Source organism: Ailuropoda melanoleuca, chromosome 18 (assembly GCF_002007445.2).
Source record: "Ailuropoda melanoleuca isolate Jingjing chromosome 18, ASM200744v2, whole genome shotgun sequence".
Classification (NCBI taxonomy): domain Eukaryota; kingdom Metazoa; phylum Chordata; class Mammalia; order Carnivora; family Ursidae; genus Ailuropoda; species Ailuropoda melanoleuca.
In genome coordinates, this window is record NC_048235.1 from 1,163,312 (window position 1) to 1,183,742 (window position 20,431).

The window sequence follows — 20,431 nt, forward strand, 5'->3', positions numbered from 1 at the left end:
GTTGACTAGTCCACAGGATGCCCAGATATCTGGTTGAACATTATATCTGGGCATTTGTAAGGGTGTTTCCAATGGACTGAGAAGAAAGTCCCATCAGACTGAGAAAAGTAAATTGCCCTCCTCAATGTGGGTGGGCATCAACCAGTCTATTGAAGGCTTGAAAAGAACAAAAGGCAGAGGAAGGGAGAGTTCTTTCTCTGTCTGACTGCTTGAGATGGGTGTTGGTCTTCTCCTGACCTTGGACTGGGACCATTGGTATACCTGCATCTCAAGTTTACACAGGGCAGACAGTGGGATTTCTCAGCTTCCCTAATCACATGAGCCAATCCCTCCTAATAAATTTCTTTACACATAGGTCCCTTATTCTTCAGTTGTTACCAACTGATCCCACCCACATTTCAGTGGGGAATCCACCAGGCATTATGGGAAGCCATGCAGCAGAGCAACTGAATGTAAGGGTTTGGAAACTAGTTGGACCTCACTTCAAAGCCAAATGACCCCTTACTGACTGTATCAAATTTGAATCACTTAACTTTTCTAAAATTCAGTATCTTTACCTATAAAATATATTTCATATGGTGTCTGGCAAACACCTCTCTCTAGTTGTCTACATAATAACATCTGTTATCTCTTGCTTTCTAAATTACCCAATCCCCAGTTTTCTTTGAAGTGCAAATGCACTAAAAATCACATTCCCTAGTACTTCTTTCAACTGGGAGTAGTCAGATGACAAAATCTTTGTCAAAGACATGTCAGTGGAGGTTGGTTGAGGCTTCTCAGAAAGTTCTCTACAAGTGTATGACTGCAACCTGTCCTGTCCTATTGCCCCTTCTTCCTTCTGAAAGAAGACAGGGCTGTGATGGCAGCCATCTTGTGCAGGACTGGTTGAGAGCCACAGTATTAGGGGAGCAGAGAAAATGCTGGAAATAACCTGGATTCAATGTGAAGCCAACTTATCACCCTGGGAATGTCTATCTCCACATTTTTTATCACTTGAAAAACAAAAAGAAAACTTTACTTTTGTAAACCATTATTTTCTGGTGTTTATTACTCAGAACAAAACATAGTTCCTGATACATGAAGATGTGAAATTTCAATGGGGAAACTCAGGTGAAGTGTCTGTCATAATACTTCTTATTTTTAAAGGTATACTTGGGATGTACTGTATGGTGACTAACATAATATAATAAAGACTTTTATAAAAAAAAAAAATACACATGCCCTTTCCGAAAGCCAATTTCAAAAGGCTATATAGGGTATGATTTCATTTATAGAACATTCTTGAAATGTCCCAATTACAGAGATGGAAATGGATTACAGGTTACTGAGGGTTATGGCCAGTGCAGGGTGATGCAAGTGCACAGGGGACATATGGGGGAGGTCTTTGTGGTTGCGTGTGGTGGCAGTGAAATGCTTGTGGAAAGACTGCATAGAACCACACACACACACACACACACACACACACACACGTGCATGTAAAACTTGGTGAGATCAGTAGATGATACCACAGCCAGTTGGCTCCCAGTTGGCTCGTTCTGATGTCTAGGAAGGGCATGTGAGTCATTATCATTGTGTGATCTGGGTATTGGGTACACAGGATCTTTCTTTGCTTTTCCTCAACTTCCTGTTGAATTTATAATTGTTTCAAAATAAAAGTTGCACAGCATCCTATCTGACTATATTTGATATGTATACTTGACTTGGATTTGATTCCTCAGAGTGAGCACGACTGACATTCTGGGCTGCCCTGTGCACTGCGGCATCCAGCACACATCAGCCTCTGTGGCTTGGACCCCTGGATTCTAGTACCACTTCTCCCCTGGTCTGTGACAACCCAAAAATGCCTCCAGACCCTGCCACACATCCCCTGGGTGGCAAAATCACCCTTGCTTGGGGACTGCTGATTTTGAGGAAAATTATGAATAATGGCAAATGATTCTTCCTTTTACAAAAGATATTGATATAGAATTCTTCCACATGGTTAAGTCCTCCAGTGGAATTAAAATCTGATATGTTACACGAACGTTCAAATTAAGTGCTGATTTCTGAACTATGGCTTGTGAAAAGTGATATAAATGTATTTTAAATTACCAGGTTTTCACATATTACTGAGTTGTTTTGCTAAAGCTGAGTGACAAAATGCTTCTCCTCTCCTAATTTTCACAAGATGAAAGGGGGGAATAGCAAGAGACCATAAAGTGTCTTGAGATCAGTGGGCATATGGAGCTCAGGGTACAGAGCAGGGCTATGTGCCTGTTTCTATGACACTTTCTCTGCCCTCCAAAGCTTGTTGAACAGACATCCCTAAGGGATTCTTTTCCTTACAGTATCCATTCCATTCCCATAAAATTCATCAGAGAGTGATGGCTCAGTAAACTGTATAAAACATACAATTTGCATTTCAAAAAAAAATTGTATGAATTGATTGCTTGCTTAACTTTCTTCCAGGGCAGAGTAGTTGCACTTGAGGAAAAAAGATCCATGTGATTTAGAAATTTAAGAAGCTGAAATAGTTGATGTAAAATATTTAGACTATTTCTTCCCCCTCAAACTGAAAGTTGATAGAGAGAAAATACCTGGATAGAACCATTTCTGAAAATAGTTATCTATTTAAATGTAAAGATGTGACTAATTAAAGTTTTGATACTATTTATGTGTTATAAATGTGTGCTTCATTTGCATTTATCTATAAAAATATGATAAATAATGTAAGCCTTAGATAATTTTGTGTCATGGAAAAGTATGACAATTAATGTACAGTCATACTGACATGTCTTCACATTCCCCAAATATTATCATTCTTGATAAAATTTTGAACAATGCTCACTTTAATAAAACCTATAGACTAGATACTTTCAATAGAATGTACTGACTTCTTTAAAAGCTAGACTTGGGGCGCCTGGGTAGCACAGTTGTTAAGCATCTGCCTTTGGCTTAGGGCGTGATCCAGACGTTATGGGATCAAGCCCCACATCAGGCTCCTCTGCTGGGAGCCTTCTTCTTCCTCTCCCACTCTCCCTGCTTGTGTTCCCTCTCTCACTGGCTGTCTGTATCTCTGTCAAATAAATAAATAAAATCTTTAAAAAAAAAAAAGCTAGACTTATCAATTTCATTAAAATACTAAATAACGTAATTAAGGTGATACATACGCTATTGATTCAGATTTTCTCATCTCAATCAGACTACCGAAATCAAAAGTTGTGTTACTAAAATGCAAAGTGCCACTAGCTCAAACTTCCGTGCAAGTTTTTTTTCATAGTTTCTGGAGCTAATTATAAGAATGCAAAATAAGCAGTTTTCAAGTTTCATGTGACTTCACTTGAAAGACCATCCAACTAATTGTACCAAATTAATTCAAGAAAGAGTAGTTCACTCTTAAGGTGAAATTGCATTTTCATATTGAAGGGGGGAGAAAACAGTAAATGAAGAATCCAGCAAGGATTCTCATAAGATACAATCACAGAGTTGGGTTAGAAGAGAAGGATTAGGAGATCCAGACTTACATTTTACATATAGAGTCTTTTAGGCTCAGATCATTTCACTGTATTTTCCCAGGCCTCGTGATATAATAGCACAACCAGGACAAGAACAAACATCTTTCTGACGTTCACGAGTTGTCAAAAGCACAGTGTCCAAGTTGGGGAGAAAATACCAACTCCTCAGAGGAATTCATGAACCCATTTATATTTATAAATACATCTTGGAGAATATTGTTGTTGATGTCTCACCCACACAAAACTGAAATTAATCCTGCAAAGTGCATCTGTGAATTTCTTTACTTTCCAAGTGACCCTCGCCTTGAATTTCCCATCCCAGTCGTCTGTCACTGTCTGAGTCCATGGGCAGTAAATTGGTTGGTGGAAATGGGGAAGCAGGGTACACTGTGAATCACCAGTGCCCCGCTAGTCACAGAAATGGTGTTTATAAGTGCATGCACGATACATTTGCACACCTAAGAATGATGTGCCCTCTTTCTTTGTTGTTGTTCTTTTTGTTAGGGCATTTTACCAGTGAGAATAAGGAGAATGGGGCACAATCATGCATTTTGAATATTCCATTCCAAAACCAACATTTTTATAGTCCATCTCACTAAATGTAAATTTTGTTGATCCGGGTTTGAACAAACAACTCTTGGATACCTTGATTTTCTCTATTGCTTTCTATTCTCTATTTTATTTATCTTGGCTCTAGTCTTCATTAATCACTTCCTTCTCTTAGCTTTGGATTTAGTGGGTTCTTTTCTCCTTGCTCCTTATGACATAAAGTTAGGTTGCTGATCCAAGATCTCAAAGCAATTGTTCCTGGCTAAGAATCCCCCTCTCGGCACCACTTTTGCTGTTTCCCATAAGCTTTGGTGTGCCAGGCTCTCATTTTCAGTTGTCTCAAGTTGGTTTCTAATTTCGTTTCTGATTTCTTTTTGACTTAGTTGTTGTTTGAAGGGTGTTGTTAAATTTCCACATATTCGTGAATTTTCATGTTTTTGTTATGTTATTAATTCTAGTTTCATGTCATTGTGATTGGAAAAGATTTTTTGCATGACTTAAAACATTCAAAATTCTTTAAGAATTCTGTTTTGTTGCCTAACACATGGTTTATCCTGGAGAAGCTTCCATGTGCACGTCAAAGTGTAGTTTGCTGTTGTTGGGTGAAGTGTAAAACAGACGTATTCAAAATAAATTTTGGGAAAAAAACAGGTCTATAGAGGATGAGCACTCCCTGAAGATGGGACTGTGTAGGGGTAGGGGAAGCAGGGCAGCTAGAGTCCAAAGGCAGAGTTATATAATTCAATATTCCAGGGGGAAGTCTAATTCCTTTTTTGAATTTTATATTTACTATATGCCAGGAATATACAAGAATGATAGATAGATGATAGATGATACATAGATGATAGATAGACAGATGATAGAGTGATAATAGATGATAGAGAGAGAGAGATGATTAGATAGATGATAGATGATAGAGAAAGGTGGATAGATAGATGATAGATAGGTAGACAGATGATGATGATGATGAAGATAGGTAGATAGATAGATAAAGACAGATAAATCTCATTTATCCAGGCCTGGAAGGGAGGTTTTACAGATGATACAACAGGCTTGGGCAGTCACCCCCTTACCTTTCACTACATAAACAATAAAAGAATGATTTCATAGTGAATCTTATCACCTTTCTAGTATATGCACTTTGCTGCTGCTTCTTCTTGTCTTTTATTTTATTTATTTATTTATTTATTTATTTATTTATTTATTTATTTATTTATTTTAATGTGTGATTTCTTCAATTCACCTAACTTGAAGGAAGCCCAAATAATCCTTTGGGTTCTTTCCTCTCTGGTGGCCTGTATTTACCATGAATACTATTTCTCTGCTGATTGTCTTCAAGCCTCAGCAGAGGCCCAGCATTACTACTGAAGAACCCTCACTCTGTGCTTCCCCAGGTTTGAGTTTGAGTTCTCTGCAAATGTTTTTCTCTCCGTGGATGTGGTCTTTGATCCTCTTGTAGGCAGAATTTGCTGTGTACACACCTGGGTAATCTTCTCATCTCAGTGTGGTCAGGGTCTGTGGGCGTCATGGGGCAATCTCTCCCTTGATGGGATAGTTGCTCCCTTCATTACCCTTTGATATATGTCATTCCACTGTTGCCACCTGGAGAGGTCTTCTCCTGCCTTGAAGAACTTGCTGCCATAGTGTGAGAAGGCCTCCTGGCTTGCCCTGTAGGTGACCTCACGTAGCTGAGAGGATCCCCAGACAACAGCCAACAAGGACCTGACTGAGGGTTTCAGTCTTACAATTGCAAGAAACTGAATGAGTCCCCAAAAGCCCACTAAACTCCAGATGGGATTGTAGCTTGGCCAACATCTTCATTTCAGACTTATGAGAACCTGAGCAGAGAGCCCAGCCTCATCAGGAGGGCGCTGTGAACTGCCACGTGTGTGGTAATGTGCTGCACGGCAGTAGACAGTGAATGCTGGCCCCGCATTAATCTGAGTGAGAAGTTCCTCTCTACACAGTTGTTTTTTGTTTGTTTGTTTTTTTGTTTTTTTTTTACAAAGCACACTTCTTCAACAAGCACAGTGTAACTTTCCTGAAGATTTTAAGGACATTTGGGAAGACACCTGTACCCTCCTCACCATCTCCCCACCCATTTCCCTAGAATCCAAGCCCCCTTCACAGGGCCAATAGAATATTCTTTATTCCTTGAAGGCAGATCAGTTTCTCTCCCTTTGCTACAATTTTGCAGAAATCCTGTACCCAAGAGTTTCAGTTTCTAACACAAAGGGCTTGAAGTATTCCAAACAAATGCAGTACTCATTCCAGGAAGTATGCTACTAGATTGATTTTTCCAATGTAAAATGCATAAAATAATAGTAATAAAAATACCAGTGTGAGCACCTAGTATGTGCCTTGTGCTGTCCTAAGAGATTTGCATGTAAATTGTAATTTTTACAAATGCATTGCAAGGTGGACTCATTATTGACATGCTTCTTGGAATTATAGAGAGGTGGGGGGAACCCTGGTGATCAGAAGCAGAAAGCAACTGCCACTAGGATTTGAACCCAGACCTGTCTGGCTACAAAACCCAAGATCCTAATTATAATGCACTTTCCTGCATGAGAACGATTGTGGGTGTTGGGCTACAGAGCAAATATCTGCTGGTAGAAGGACATTTTTGTTTTATCATCACCCCTCTCTGTGGCCAGTCATGATCTTGATCCCGCTGACAAGAATGAGAATTCGTGGCAGGTGTGCTGTGTGTAACAGCCAGGTCGTAATCAAGCGCAGTGGCTTTAGATAAGTCAGCGGAGATCTGAGTCCCAAAACCCTTTCTCACGGTGTGCTGGAGAGCCTGGCAATGTTACTGTGTCTCTCTACTTCTTATTTTCCTATGCGTAAAAGGGGATCCTCGGAGTTCGTACCTGTAGGGTTCCTGTGAGGATTAACTGAAGTTATAGGTATGTGAGCTCTGGCACATGGGAAACACTCTGTGAGTGTTACATGAGACTGTGGCTGTCACTGCCGCACCAGCCTCTGGCAGGCAGAACCCGAGACTGCCGGGACGTGCACACAGGCGATGGTAGCTTTGCTTCTCCCATTTGGAAGCATCAATACAAATTCTAAATGAGTTGAGTTCATCAGTGTGTGTACGTGACGTGAATCTGTACTTATTTCATCCAATTTCTTTACAACATATTTGAAAGTGCAGCTTCTGGCCTTACTTCATGTGAACATATAAGAGAGGTTTTGGAATTCCATCACTCAGGAGTCTGCCAAATGGAAGGGAAAGAATGTGCATTTAGACAGAATACAAGGCAACCTGTGCGCTGAGGGACACTGAGTGAAGTCTTTGCTTTGATGACTGGGGGTTACCTTATTTCCCCTACGGAATACTTATCAACATGAAGAATGGGTTTGGCTCATAGTAGAAACTCAATAAATGGCGTTTATAATCTTCATAACACCTAGTGTGGAAAATAGCTGTAATGTGGAAGTGTGAACTGTCACTACCATCTAGTGGCAGTGGTCAGAAACGTAGTCACTGAGGAATGAAAAAACAACAACAAAAAAGTGTTTACCCTTAGAGCATGCTCTCTTCCCGGGTTACATGGGAGACAAGCCCTATGCCCCAAGGTACCCCATATCTTGTGGATCAAATGCCCTCTTGAGCAGCTGGAATGCTACTAGCCATGTGCCGTCCACGGCGGAGTTGGCAAGAGGCACCGAGCATTGTCTACCTTCTGTAGTTCGGATGAGAAATCCAGGTTGAGAAAATGAAATCTGACTTGGCAGGAGTCAGGACTTATTGAGAGCCTTCCCATGCAGCATTAGGGAACAATGAGTTGAATTCTTTCTTTCTTAAATGGCTTATGTTCCTATCATAACTCTTTGACATTTTATTGCTCAGGGTGCTTTTTTTATACAACGTAAGGTATCAGGCTTAATAATAGCACATACTGCACCCACTGAATTCCAGAAACCGACCATGTGTAATATATTAGCTAATTGCACTGTAGAAAAAATATTTAAAATGATTTCCTCAGGAATTTAAGACAATGGTTCATAAATGTGTGGGAAAACTCCTATATATCAATTAAAAAAAAAAAACCACTAATATTGACTTGTTTGTTTGAGACGACTGTGCCGTTAAAATGATGTAATGATGGGCATTCATTTTCTTTCATGACATTAATGGAACATCTTTTTTTCACACACATTCAGGCTGATTTACAACACTTTATGTTTGCACAAAGCATGTATCACCTCACACATTACCAAGAATCAAAACATTTTTAACTACTCAGTGGTAGCTGGAAATTGTGGGGTAAGAAATCAGGGACACTTAACCAGTTGAAGGTATCTCATCCATTAGCACTTGGCACAAACTTAGTTGGATAGCATAGAATCAATGAACACGTTTTAATTAATTCAACATCCCACTCTCCCATATTTCATCATTGATGTTCCTTTTATTTTTTCTGAATATAAAATAATGAGTATTTCTTCCATTAAAGCTGTTTATTTACTAAGGGTAATGATGTAGTCTGACATTTACCATATCCTTGTTAGAGAAAAATTCATGAGACACTGTGCTAAGCACTTTTTATGCTTAGGATGCAGAACTGGTGGCCATATGGCTCCATCCTACCTTTATAGTTTAGAAAGCAGAGTGTTTCAATTCAGAGGGGAGGGGGGTGGGGGAATGGGATAGACTGGTGATGGGTAAGGAGGGCACGTATTGCATGGTACACTGGGTGTTATACGCAACTAATGGATCATCGAACTTTACATCGGAATCCGGGGATGTACTGTATGGTGACTAACATAATACAATAAAAAATCATTAAAAAAAAAAAGAAGAAAGCAGAGTGTTTCAAGTTTCTGAACCAACACTTGGAAATGAGAATTACACATGAAATTCTAGATTTACAACCTCCCTTGAAATATCAGGAGATGCGTTGAGCACAGCCTATGTACCATTCCCACATGGCAACTGTAAACTGGAACCCAATGTAACAGTACACATGGGATGTCCCATGCATTCACATTGCCTCTGGTCTCCATCACCCAGCGAAGGTACACAGCTCCATCCCATGCAGTCAGCCTATGCAGGGGCCTCAGCCCCTCTAGCAATCTGGTAAAGTCCACAACAATCCATCATGCCCACACTGAGTTCATCAGCAGCCAAGCTAGCTCTCTGTCTATGCTCTCCGCAGCCGCTACACCTCTCCACCAGCAGAGGGAACGGGTGGTCTCTGACCTGGAATGCTCCCATGACTTCCATCCCTGCCTTGCCCACAAATGGTTCTGTACACAGCAGTCACAGAAATCTCCTTCAGATTCCAAAACGAATCAAATTACACCCCTTCCAGGAATGCTGCAGTAGCTTCTCCTTGCACTTAGGATAAAATCCAAGCACATTCATACAGCCTGAAAGGCAGCTGTCCATTCCAACATCACTGAGCGCCTTCTCAGACAATCCCACCCCAACCTGTCGCCCTACACCTGTAGATAACAGTGTGTCTCTCCGTCCGACGTGCCCACCTCCTCTGGTTTAGGGCTTTGGCACTTGCTGATGTCTCTGCTTGCAGTGATCCCCACCAGGCTACCACCTGTTCCTTGACCCTTCTACTCTTTCTCTCAAAAGACCTCCATGACTAACACAGATGAAACATCACTGCTCCTTCCCTTCAGGCTTTGTTCTATCCCTGGTTTATCTTCTTGACAAAATGTGTATGTTATTTGTTTGCAGGTTTATGTCTTTACCCACCAGGTTAGAAGTTTGGATGACAGTGGATATGTGTGTGTGTCCAAATCTCTATTTCCAGAGCTAATAGCAGCACAGAGGTTATAGCAAGAAGGCCACACACAAGCTCTCTATGAATGGCTCCTGTAAAGATTCTCACCTTATACATGCCAGTGAAAGCATGGCTCTGAGGTCATGTAACTTGCTCACGGATTGAATTCAAACAGCCCTACTTAACCCCAAATCCTCAAAACTGCTCCTTTCACTGTCCCTCACCCTTGGGTGATCTTGTCATACACTTATGAACCAAATAAAGGGTGGGATTGTGATGTAAAATTAAAGATATATTAACACTCTGAAATAAGAGTCTCTGGCCCTTTTTTTATTACAAAAGAAAAAAAAGAGAGAAAATACCTATACAGCATGATGGAAAACTCAAGTTGTGTCAAGCTACCTTGAGAACCCAATGGACAATTTCCCCTAGCCAAAGAGAAATGATCCCCTTTAAATCAGCTACAGCCACACCACGCTCAGGTGGTAACTCTTCCGTTCTATGTACCTTATTCCTAGACTGAGAAACCATCTTCTAACCCTTTCTTATATATGCATCTGAAACAAAACAGTGCTGTACTCTGCTACAGTGTATAGCCCAGCGTTTTCTTCTATGTAGACTTTTCCCTGGTTTGAGTTGTATGTGAATTTGTTTGCTGCAGACAGAGTTTTCCCCCTTGGAAATTAAGCTGAATTACAGGCAGCACAATGACAGCTTCGTCTCGAGAAAAATGCCTTCTCCCAGTATTTCAGGCTTATTAAACTCTGAATTTTAACCAACATCTCCTGATTTAACTTACACACCAAGCAACTCTCTCATTTGGCAACACAGCAGAGGGAGTTAATTAAACTAGGTCCTAACAGTTTTTGTTATAAATACCTGGAATTGTGCGTCACATTGCTGCTATACACTGAATCTCCTTAAAAACAAAAGACCTTATTTTTAGACACAGCTCAAAATCATTTTTTTTAAGTTGAAATTTGTTCCTAATTATCTACTTCAGGATTAGTGCACACATATTATTTATTTTCCTTTGCCTCACATCCTTTTAAGAAAGTCCACCAGACTTTTTTTATTCCCTATGGAAATTCCTTTAGAGTTATATTGTTAAGAAGCAGTTCAATCTTAAGGGTTCTGATGGACCTTAACATCCATACTTAGCCCTTATTGATCAACCAATATTTGTCAGCTACTGTCCTAATTCTTCAGTATTATTTATTTTTCTTTCTACTTCAGCTTTATTGAAATATAATTGACACACAATATCTGCACATAATTAATGCGTGCAATTTAATGAGTTTGGCCACATACATACACTCACGTTACTATCACCACAGTCAAGGTAATAGACATTTCCATCACTTCCAAAAATATCCTTGTGCCCACCCTTTCTTCTTTCCAGGAAAAACACTTAACGTGAGATCTATCCTCTTAATAAATTTTTAAGTGCCCAATATCTTATTGTCAACTACAGAAATTATGGTGTACAGATCTCTGAAACATACTCATCTTGTACCCATAATTTTATACCCATTGAACAAGAACTCTCTATGTTGTCCTTCCCCCAGCCCATGAGAATCACCATCATCTTATCTACTTTGAGGATTTTAGATGCCTCTTTTAGGAGGAATCATGAATTATTCACAATAGCCAAGATATGGAAGCAGCACAAGGGTGCATGGGCAGATGAATGACTCATTTACAAAGATGACACAGTCTATCCATACAACAAAATACTATTCAGCCTTAAAAGAGAAGGAAATCCTGCCATTTGCAACAACATGGATGGGCCTGGAAGACATTATGTTAAGTAAAATGTCAATCACTTCAGTTTTTTAGCGTTATATTTTCCCCTCACAACTCTGAAGATAAGTATTCCATTATGATTTCATTCCACAAATATTTTTGAGCATCTGCTATGTTCCAAACCATGTTCTGGGATTGGCTATGCAATAGTGAATGAAACAGACACAACCCCTGTCCTTACTTGCCTTCTAGTGCAGTGTCAGAAGCAACAAACTAATCAACGAATGTTTGCATGTCCCATGATGGCAGTCACAGAGAGAAACACCAATCTAGGGTAATAGGTATGGAAGAAAGAAAAGTATTTGCTCCCAGACGAGGCTGCACAGAGATCAACAGCACATGACAAATAAGCCAGCTCATATCTGAGAGGAGATCATTTCAGACAGAGAAGGCAAAAACACTGAGACAGAGTGTGCTTAACGTGTTTGAGAAACTACGAGGACACTGATGAGCTGGGGCCATGTGAAGTGGGAGCAGCAGGGCATGAAATCAAGGAGTGATGGGGGAGGTTTATGCAGAGCCTTGAAGAACATCATTAGGACTTTTGATTTTTTACTGAGACAGATGACAAGTCGCTGTACGGTTTTGAGTGGAGGAGTGATGTACAGTAACTTTAAAAAAGAATCACTCCAGTTTCTGTGTTGAGAATAGACTGAACAAGGGCAAAAACGGAAGTAAGAAACTCTGTTAGGAGAGAATTGCAATAATTCAGGTAAGACATGATGGTTGCTGAAATCTCTGTTGTGATTAACAGTAAAGGTGGTGGAAGGTTGGATACTGTCTATGATGGGTACAGTATATATATAGGGAGAGTATATACATAGGTAGAGAATATATATGGGTAGAGATAGATGTGGAGTATGAGAGATAGTAGAGTTAGAAATAACTATAAAGTTTTTTAGCCTGAGGAGCTAAAAGAGAGAAATTGCCATTTTCCAAGAAGAAGATTGCAGGAACAGGTTTTGGAGAGAAAATCTAGGTCTGTTTTCGACATGTTATGTTTGAAATGCTTACTGAACATGTATATGGAGAAGTCAAGTAGACAATTAGATGTATGCATGTGGAGTTCAGAGGAGGAATCTGATTAGAGAAATTTTTGGAAGAGGTCACCCTATAGATTGTAGTGTTTCAAGCTACAATATAGAGTGACTATCAATGGGAAAAAGAGCAGACCCTGAGCTGTCCAATATTCAAGGGTGAGGAACACTAAGTGGCATTAGTAAAGGCACTGAGAAAGCAAGAGTAGCCAGGAGGAGAAGCAACAAGTGGTGTCCAAGTTGTCAGTGAAGGCAGTGTTCAGAAAGGAAGGCGTGATCAGCTGTGTCAAGTGCTATGGACAGGTCAAGGTGTACAACTGACCAGCAAATCTGACTCCCTGGCCACAGACCGTGGACCTGCCTAGTGCTAGTTTGGTGCAGTGTGGGGGAAGGACAGAAGTTTAACTAGATTGGGCTCAAGAAAGACCAGGGAAGGGTTGGACATAGGTAATATAACCAACTTTTAAAATTGTTTGTTTGTTTATTTATTTATTTATTTCCCTGAAGAGAAAGAAACAATTGCAAGAAGGGGATATCCAGAAATGTACTAGTCCAAGAGGTCCTAGTTGGTAAAATATAAATGTGGATATCTTTGTGAATCAATATCACTTTATGTGTAATCTGAAAGTATTTAAAATATCTGACTTCTCTCCTCTCTCATATGTCACCTTGATTCTTATTTTTTTTCCTTTTCCTCCCTCAGAGAAATGTATCAAGGTAGTACAAACTTAATTTCAATAAATAAATAAATAAATAAATTTCAAAGTATATTATTCTGTGAAAATGATCTTTGTCTAGGACCTTAACATATAACAAACCCTAGTAAATTATCTCTCACTTGTGCATCTAATCAGCTGCAGTGAATGGTCCCATTTCTAGCAAACAGTAGCAGATAAAATATTGTGTGTATGTATGCGTATGTGTACATACTTGTTAATATTTATGTGTGCTTTTTAAATTTTTTTTGAAGATTTATTTATTTGAGAGAGAGAGAGGAGTGAGGTGGTGAGGGACAGAGAAAGTCTTAAGCAGACTCTGTGCTGAGTGGGGAGCCCAACCCAGGGATCTATCTCATGATCCTGAGATGGTGACCTGAACTGAAACCAAGAGTCAGAGCTTAACCCACTGTGCCACCCAGATGCCCCAGGTGCTTTTTTTATTTTAATGAGGAAGCTGGTCTTAAGGATTTTCAAGTGCCCTTTGTTCTTAATATTCTACATCTATTAAGTAAAATGTTGTTTTTTTTCTTGGTATTTAATAATCCTTTTACAGAGAAACACCTGTGAAACATAAATAGGCATTTTTATCAAAAGAATATGTTCTCATGAATTTATAAATCGAAATGGATTAGCCTCACATTCAACAACATAGTATTTAAATCATTCTGTCAGAACAGACTACATAGTTGCATTCGTTCATTTAAAAAAAGTAACTTATTCAACAGTAGAGAGTTATTTTTTATTGAAAGGTTTATTTATTTATTTATCTGAGAGAGAGAGAGTTCGTGTAAGCTTATGAGTGGGAGGAGGGGCAGAGGAAGAGATTCTTCAAGCGGACTCCCTGCTGAGTGTGGAGCCCTATACAGGACTTGACCTTGTGACCTATGAAATCATGACCTGAGCTGAAACCAAGAGTCAGACACTTAACAAAATGAGCCACAGAGGTGCTCCAACAATGGAGAGTTATATAGAATGATAGAGAGAGAGAGAGAGAGAGTGTATACATATTTAATTTATAAGCTCAATATGTTGCATTTTTATACATTTGGTGCATGCTTTAGCAGCACGTTTACTAAAATTGGAACAATCAAGAGAATACTAGCATGGCCGCTGAACAGGATGACACGCGCATCCATGAAATGTTCCATATTTTCTTCATGGACAAAATAAGAAGCTTGACAAGAAACTACCAATCATCAAAACAAAACAAAATAAACAAAAAAACTCCTAGAGTTGAAATGTACAATAACTGAACTAAAGTATTCAATAGTTTCTAAGTAGACAACCCGGTAGAAGAAATAATCAGCAGTTTGAAGGGTAGAACATTGGAAATTACCCAAAGAGAGGAACAAAAAGAAAAAAAATAAAATAGAAAGAGTGAAGAAAGCCTATGGATATTATGAGGCACATTAATAAGAAAAAAAATTCAAATGAAATTGCAGGGGAAAAGATAGAGAATGGGCCAGAAAATATATTTAAAGCATTAATGGCCAAAAAACTTCCTGAACCTGAGGAAACAAATTGGCATCTAGATCCATGAGGCTCAATGGACCCCAAATAGGCTGAACCTGAATAAGGCTACCCCAAGACACATTATAAGCACCCTGTCAAAAGTCTATAAGACAAAGTGGGGGAGTTACATATAAGGAAACTCCCATGAGAACAAACTGAGCCCGAAGTTAGCAGAGGTAGGAAATAATAAAGAATTTTTAAAAAGTGGAGATAAATTGAGAACAGGAAAACAATAGAAAAGATTAACCAAAGTAGGAGTTGATTCTTTGAAAAGATAAACTAAATTGACAAACGCTTAGCTAGGCTAACCAAGGAAAAAAAGAAAAAGGACCCAATTGAACAAAATTACAAATGAAAAAGGGGAAATTATAAATGATACTTCATAAATACAAAGGATCATAAGAGGTTACTATGAACAATTATACAGTAACATGCTGGACAACCCCTAAGAAATGGAAAAATACATAGAATTCTACAACTTACAAGACTGAATCAGAAAGAAATTGAAAAATCTTAACAGACTGATACTAGTAAGGAGACTGAATCAGTAATCCAAAATATCCCAACAAAGAAAAGATCAGGACCAGATGACTTCACTGGTGAATTTTACCAAACATTTAGAGAAGAATTGACATCAGTCTGTCTGATACTCTTCCAAAAAACTAAAGAGAAGAGAAGACTCTTGAACTCATTTTATGAGACCAACATTATCCTGATTACAAACCCAGAAAAGCACACCCCTAGAAAAGAAACTAGAGGTCTTATACATTTTGAACCAAAATTTTGCTTATAAAAGTCTGGTGGCATCACAGTCCTGGACTTCAAGCTCCATTACAAAGCTGTAATCATCAAGACAGTATGGTACTGGCACAAAAACGGACACATAGATCAACGGAACCAAATAGAGAACACAGAAATGGACCTTCAACGCTATGGTCAACTAATCTTTGACAAAGCCGGAAAGAATGTCCAATGGAAAAAAGACAGTCTCTTCAACAAATGGTTTTGGGAAAATTGGACAGCTACATGCAGAAAAATGAAACTGGACCATTTCCTTACGCCATATGCAAAAATAGACTCAAAATGGTTGAAAGACCTAAACGTGAGGCAGGAATCCATCAAAATCCTAGAGGAGAGCAAAGGCAGCAATCTCTGTGACCATGGCTGCAGCAACTTCTTGCTAAACCCTTCTCCAAAAGTAAGGGAAACAAAGGCAAAACTGAACTATCGAGACTTCATCAGGATAAAAACTTTTGCACAGCAAAGGAAACAGTCGACAAAACCAAAAGACAACTGACAAAATAGGAGAAGATATTTGCAAATGACATATTAGATAAAGGGCTAGTGTCCAAAATCTATGAAGAACTGATCAAACTCAATACCCATATAACAAATAATCCAATCAAGAAATGAGAAGAAGACATGAACAGACATTTCTCTAAAAAAGACATATAAATGGCCAACAGACACATGAAAAAATACTCAACAACCCTCGCAGGGAAATACAAATCAAAACCGCAATGCGATACCACTCACACCAACCAGAATGGGTAAAATTAACCACTCAGGAAATGACAGATGTTGGCAAGGATGCAGAGAAAGGGAAACCCTCTCATGTTGTTGCTGGGAATGCAAGCTGGTGCAGCCACTCTGGAAAAAAATATGGAGGTTCTTCAAAAGGTTGAAAATAGAGCTACCCTACAACCCAGCAACTGCACCACTGGTATCTACCCCAAAGATACAAATGCAGTGATCCGAAGGGGCACCTGCACCCCAATGTTTGTAGCAGCAATGTCCACAATAGCCAAATATGGAAAGAGCCAGATGTCCATTGACAGATGAATGGATAAAGATGTGGTATATGGATACACAGTGGAATGCTACTCAGCCATCGAAAAAGTGAAATCTTGCCATTTGCAATGACGTGGATGGAATTAGAGGGTGTTTTGCTAATCAGAACAAGCCAAACAGAGAAAGACAATTATCATATGATCTCACAGATAAGTGGAATTTAAGAAACAAAACAGAAGATCATAGGGGAAGAGAGGGAAAAAAATACAACAAGACAAAATCAGAGAGGGAAACAAACCATGAGAGACTCTTAAGGAAACAAAGTGGACCCTTAGGAAAAAACTGATGGTTGTGGGAGGGGAGAGGGATGGGGGGATGGGGTAACTGGGTGATGGACACTCAGGAGGGCACATGATGCAATAAGCGCTGAGTATTATATAAAACTGATGAAGCACTGACCTCTACCTCTGAAACCAGTAATACATTATGTGTTAATTGAATATAAATAAAAATTTTTAAAAATGCTTATTAGATAATCTTGTTTTCTGATTAAAATACAGATTGTCTCAGATTTTAATGGCTTTCAATTCAATATGTGACTATAAATTCACCTCTAGGAAGTTGGAATTAGTTTTTCCATAGAAGCAACACTCAACTATGCCTGGGTTCCCGGACCAGTCCTCACAGGGCATTGTGATTCTTACACAACTTACTGGTGCATACTAGAACCATACAGTGTTCCCAACTGTGCTTTCTATGCTGCGCACTTGTTTCTCTTGGAAAACATACTCCTTAGTTTTAATGGGAAATGCCTCAAGAAATTTCAACTCCAGTATGCAAGCCAACATCTTCCCCTAAAATTCTATATTTATGCCATTGTTCAGTTATGAATAAGGGGCTTTATTTGTTGTTAAGGAGCCCAGCAGATTCCGAAACAAAAGACTGACGGAATTCTGGAATCAGTGGTTGGAAAATCCCAGTTCCAGGCAGAAGAGCAGGAGCTCTGTTTTGGGGTTGCCAAAATGGTAACTCTGAGCCAGGGGATGCCAGGAGAAACCCAGTAGTTCTGCTACAGCATAAATATATTTCACAGTATCTAATGATTTTTTTACAAAGTCATTTAGGTGCACTCTAAGAAACGTCTAAAGAAATTCACTCTCCCCCTTAACCCCCCCTGCAGCATCCTATTAGTTTCACCTCCTAAATAACTGTTGCATCTGTATCTCCCTTTTGACTCTCACTTAATTCATTTGGATTGCCAGCAGATCTTGCTGGGAACTGTTCGATGCCCAGGCTTCCTTAGTTGGCAACCACGGGACGTGGTTTTGTGAGACTGCTGTTTTGAACTTTCCCTACTATGTGGTGCTAATGCTCAGGGCGATGAACACAGAATGAGAGATCCGTTAGGGATTCTGCAGGGGTGGTATCCAGATTCGTGCACAGTTAGACTGTCTTCATGTAGTCGAATCTATTTTTGATTTCCAATGTGAGGCTGGGAGGCTGCTGATGAACACAGAGCCATATTGATGGTGTCCCTTTGTTGCTGAATTATCTCCCCACACTCCCTTTAACAAGCTACTGGGTGGCTCATAAAGGTAAATAAGATCCACTTTGCAATTAATTATTAAAACAACAATTTCATTGTAAGAAAGAAATTTTTTGCACCGTCACCCAACAGACCTCATCAAACACTGATATTTATGTATATATTGTAAAGGGTGAATTGTGTGGATTGACGAGTCCATGATACTGTGAAGTTTCTATATTTTCCCGATCTGCTCATTTAGTTCAGTGTGGCACCGTGTAGTTTTATGTTTTATTACTACTGATTTCATGTGCACATAGCTGATGGACCAAACTGGCAATTTCTACAGATGAGCTGCGAAGGAGAAGAGGAATTTTCTAGGTGTATAGACAATTCTGATAAGGTTAGTGATTAAGATTTACAATCTTTTGAATCATTACACTGCACTAGTTCACATGAAACACAGAAGGAATTTTGTCTTTGCAATGAAAGCCACTTGTCATGGGTTTTACATGAGGAATTGAAGTTGTCCCATTCACTGTGCATTGCAAGTGGAAAACAGCTTACAAACGAAGTACCAGCTTTGGCAAAATTGAAGACACTTAACTGCAAATCACAGTCACTCAGTGCGTAATGGTGCTGATTATTTTAAACGGCTCCTGGAATCTCAAATAGAGTAAAGCTTTTGCAGAGAAGCAAAAAGTCACATTGGTGAAAAGCCTCAGGAAGCAAGTCACTTAGTAGCAGAATTTATTGACCAGAAAAGCAAAGTCAAACAGTTGGTATGGGGTGCCTGGGTGGCACAGCGGTTAAGCATCTGCCTTTGGCTCAGGACGTGATCCCGGCGTTATGAGATCGAGCCCCGCATCGGGCTCCTCTGCTATGAGCCTGCTTCTTCCTCTCCCACTCCCCCTGCTTGTGTTCCCTCTCTCGCTGGCTGTCTCTATCTCTGTCAAATAAATAAATAAATAAATAAATAAATAAATAAATATCTTTAAAAAAAAGTTGGTAAAAACTTAGTAATGTGGCATGAAAAATTACAGTGAGTATATATTGAGAATTCCAAGATAAAATGCAATATGAGGAGCTGGGATGGTTCTCCTCTCCACAGCATCATCAGTCAACACATTGATGACTTGTCCCTGATACTGAGAGTGACTTCTATGACACAGCTTCTCCATCAAAAGATCTACCAACAAATAACATGGTGGTAAAAATTAAGAAAAAAATTTTTTTTTTTTGTCATGAATAGGTGCTTTAAAAAGGCAAAGACCAAGATGTATTTAATGATCTGTTTTCCTGTCCGGAAACTAAGGATTTGGAGAAATAGTGTTGCCGTCTATACAGATGATACCCATCAATTGCTGACCTCACAGAAGGTTTTGCCCCTATGGCCCACACAAACAACAAACAAAAACAAACAAACAAAAAACCCCTAATGTTTTCACAACACTTTATTTGCTTTGCAGTGAGGTACTTCGTAAAAAGCTCTTGGATAATGCTGCAGGAAATAATTAACGTTGTAAGATAAAGACAAGTTTCAGAATGTTTCAAGACTGTAGACACATAGAGAGCATCATGGACAACAAGAAAGCTGCAGAAATGAGTGTTATCAGTCATGTTCTCATCAAGTGAATCTGTTGAATGGGTTTCCTCAGCCCTGTGGAGATAGTGATTAGGTTTTAAGTGATATTATTGAATATAAAAGGAAACTGGAACACTGGAGAAACCATGGCTACAAAGGAAAAATCTGAACTGTTTCCAGGGCTGCTTGAGTTTAGGACAGGAAAGGCTGTCAAACACCTCCTGTCTTTTTCAAACCTCCTTGGAAGAACTGCGGAATGGGATTGACTAGAATATCCCCCTGTTCACAGAAGTGCTCAGCTGGGTGAGGAACCCTCTCTCTGAATCTTCTGTTCAGCTGGAGAGCTGGACTTTGAGAGAAGAGGAATGATGCTGTGAGCTGTAGTCTGGTACCATTACCCCTGCCCAAGATCTTGGGGTCTGAGAAAGAGGGATAGCCTCCTGTGTCTATGAAAGCAGAAACCCCTTGGCTGCAATGTGAATTTCTTCCATGTGTGAGCAAGCTTCTTGTTTTCATGCAACAGGAATGAAGGCAGAAGCTCTCTTTTCAGTAAAAAAACAAAATCCATGTCTGCTTAGATAAATTTTAAACTGAACTTCTCAAACTCAATACACGAGAAACAAACAAATCATAAAATGGGCAGAAGATATGAACAGACACTTT

General features: G+C 39.4%; 1 protein-coding gene and 1 non-coding gene across 2 annotated transcripts in view; one reads left to right on the forward strand and one right to left on the reverse strand.

Moving 5' to 3' along the window:
* The window catches only part of CSMD1 (CUB and Sushi multiple domains 1), a 1,986,149-nt gene that overhangs the window by 538,032 nt on the left and 1,427,686 nt on the right, over positions 1–20,431 (reverse strand). The gene's annotated exons all lie outside the window — the stretch shown is intronic.
* On the forward strand, positions 14,408–14,509 carry LOC117797129. Its single transcript, XR_004622015.1, has one exon. It is a non-coding gene; the product is annotated as a U6 spliceosomal RNA (small nuclear RNA).